This window comes from Glycine soja, chromosome 19 (assembly GCF_004193775.1).
Source record: "Glycine soja cultivar W05 chromosome 19, ASM419377v2, whole genome shotgun sequence".
NCBI classification, from domain to species: domain Eukaryota; kingdom Viridiplantae; phylum Streptophyta; class Magnoliopsida; order Fabales; family Fabaceae; genus Glycine; species Glycine soja.
Genome location: NC_041020.1, coordinates 20,945,026 through 20,948,479, shown reverse-complemented (window position 1 = coordinate 20,948,479; position 3,454 = coordinate 20,945,026).

Genomic DNA, 3,454 nt, shown 5'->3' with positions numbered 1-3,454 from the left:
TGACAAGCAGAGACCAAGTTTGGTCATTCTGCACCCATGATACGCGGAGATACCTTATGGTTATTCGCACCCTTTTGTCATCCAGAGGCGGCGGGCCCGATGACAAGCAGAGACCAAGTTTGGTCATTCTGCACCCATGATACGCGGAGATACCTTATGGTTATTCGCACCCTTTTGTCATCCAGAGGCGGCGGGCCCGATGACAAGCAGAGACCAAGTTTGGTCATTCTGCACCCATGATACGCGGAGATACCTTATGGTTATTCGCACCCTTTTGTCATCCAGAGGCGGCGGGCCCGATGACAAGCAGAGACCAAGTTTGGTCATTCTGCACCCATGATACGCGGAGATACCTTACGGTTATCCGCACCCTTTTGTCATCCAGAGGCGGCGGGCCCGATGACAAGCAGAGACCAAGTTTGGTCATTCTGCACCCATGATACGCGGAGATACCTTACGGTTATCCGCACCCTTTTGTCATCCAGAGGCGGCGGGCCCGATGACAAGCAGAGACCAAGTTTGGTCATTCTGCACCCATGATACGCGGAGATACCTTATGGTTATTCGCACCCATTCTTTTGCTATCTGTAAGACAGAACGCTTGATAGCACGCAGGGGCTGACACAGTCTTCTGCACCTTTTGTTCCTCCGGGAACAACAAAGTCATTTACATGCGGAAATTTCATGGTCGCCCGCAACTCTCGTCAACCGAGAGGAGCGAAATTAGTGTCATACACTGATTTTTGGGGACCTTTGCTTGATGACATGTGACCATTCTTTGGTCCTTGTGAGGTGCTTGGCATCCATCATTAGGCAATTTGTGAAATCCTAGGAACGACAAGTCACGGTCACCCGCGACTCTCGTCAACCGAGAGGAGCGAAATTAGTGTCATACACTGATTTTCGGGGACCTTTGCTTGATGACATGCGACCATTCTTTGGTCCTTGTGAGGTGCTTGGCACCCATCATTAGGCAATTTGTGAAATTCTGGGAACAACAAGTCATTTGCATGTGGAGATTTTATGGTCACCCGCGACTCTCGTCAAATCGAGAGGGACGAAATTAGTGTCTTATCTTTACTTTTCTTTTATCTCCAATAAAAAAACAAGTAAAGAGGGGCAACTGTCATACCCTAATTTCGTCCGGGGACCTTTGCTTGATGACATGCGACCATTCTTTGGTCCTTGTGAGGTGCTTGGCACCCATCATTAGGCAATTTATGAAACTCCAGGACATGCCGAAAAACCAAAAAAATGTTGATGCACAATCCGTAAGTTTCCGTGACACATCGGAAATCAAATGGAAGCATCGTTGCATAATTAAGTGAGGTTCCGTAACATTCCGTAAGTCAAAAAGGGGATGATTATGTAATTCGCAAGGTTCCGTAACATTATGGAAAGAAAACAAGTATCGTTACGAAATTCGTAAGTTTCCGTAACTTTACGAAAAAAGAATTACAAAAAAAAACAGCAGAGGGGGGTGTACTTAGTAAAAATGGGGGTGCAAATAGCACCCAGGCCCACTTGGGCCCTCCAGAAGATTCCTCCAGAAGGCGGTTGCTTCTGGAGGAAGCAACCCTGCTCGCCTGGGCGAGCTGGGCGGCAACCACCTCCCCTATTTTGCTATAAATAGGGGAGGAAATGAAGAAGGAAGGGGTCCAGCCCCTTAGGCACTTCTCTCTCTTTCGAATTTGCTTGGAAAAATTGTTTCCGTGAAGAAAATCTAAGCCGAGGCGCTTCCGAAACGTTTTCGTAACGTTTTCCGTGAGGAATCTCGCAAAGGTTTGAACCGTTCTTCGACGTTCTTCATTCGTTCTTCATCGTTCTTCGATCTTCAACGGGTAAGTACCTCGAACCAAGCTTTTCGATTCATTCTATGTACCCATAGCGGTCCACATTGTGTTTCGTGCATTTTTATTCTCGTTTTGTTTACTTTTTATACCCCCTGTTGACGTGCTTAAGCCATTTTACTTAAGTCGTTTCTCGCTTAACTTAAAAATAAAATAAATTTCCACCGAACGTTTGAATTATATTATCCGTTAACTTCGGTTAAAATCAATTCCGACCGTTCGGTCGTGCCGTAACCACGTTGGAAATCAAAAAGAGGTAAAAAATAATATAATAATCAAAAAAACATCCTTTTGGTAAAATAAAGCGGAAAATCAATCGGACGTTTTCTCTTTGGGATTTCTCATTCTTAATCGAATTGATTAATAACTAAGGTGAAACTAAGGCTAAAATCAACTCGCCTAGTCAAGCTCGTCCACAAAAATAGGCTTTTGAAGTTTGTCATTTCAATTTCTCACTAAGTAAAATGGATCATTTTTAAGGTCCAACGCCTTAAAAATGATCACCTCTTAAGCAAAAAAGGAATCACTTGATAAGAAAGAACTACGTAGGTCTGAGTTCCTCATTGAGGATACGTAGGAGCAAAAGCCCCGCTTTTGTCGACCACCCCAAGAGGTCGTTAATGGTCCAACGCCTTAACGTTTCTCTCCTTTCAAAAACAAAGAGATCGTTAATGGTCCAATGCCTTAGCGTTTCTCTCCTTTCAAAAACAAGAGATCGTTAATGGTCCAATGCCTTAACGTTTCTCTCCTTTCAAAAACAAGAGATCGTTAATGGTCCAATGCCTTAACGTTTCTCTCCTTTCAAAAACAAGAGATCGTTAATGGTCCAACGCCTTAACGTTTCTCCCCTTTCAAAATCAAAAGACCGTTTAATGGTCCAACACCTTAAATGACCTTTTGTTCAATAAAAACATATTTTGCAAAAAAGACAAAAACAACTTAACCAAACACTTTGTTCCAAAAGAACTACGTAGGTCTGATTTTCTCATCCCAAATTGAGGAATACGTAGGAGCAAAGGGAAACACCCTTGTCGACCACAAAAAAGAAAAAAATATAAAGGGTATAAAGGATATAGAGACATAAAAAGGGAACATAAAAAATCAAAGTCATGTTTGCACATTCGATTAAAGGCTGCCGTCCCTTGGGGCGGACGTGTGGGGTGCTAATACCTTCCCCGTGCGTAAATACAACTCCCGAACCTTTCACTTAAAAGTTCGTAGATCACGTCTTTTCCGGTTTTTCCGACGTTTTCCTCAAATAAACGTTGGTGGCGACTCCGCGCGTATTCCTTTCGTGGAACACGCATCCCGCGAGTCTCGCGTCGCCCTCCCGCCGAAGGGTAGGTTGCGACAATTACCAATGCCCTTGAACGTTGAAATTCAAATTCAAATGTGAAAATCACATCCTTTCACTTAAAAGCTTTATGTAATCGATTACACTTATTTGGTAATCGATTACCAGTGACTATTTTTGATAAATCAAAAGATGTAACTCTTCAAAAAGGTTTTGACTTTTTCAAATTGGTGTTAAGTTTTTCTAAAAGTTATAACTCTTCTAAATGGTCTTCTTGACCAGACATGAAGAGTCTATAAAAGCAAGGATT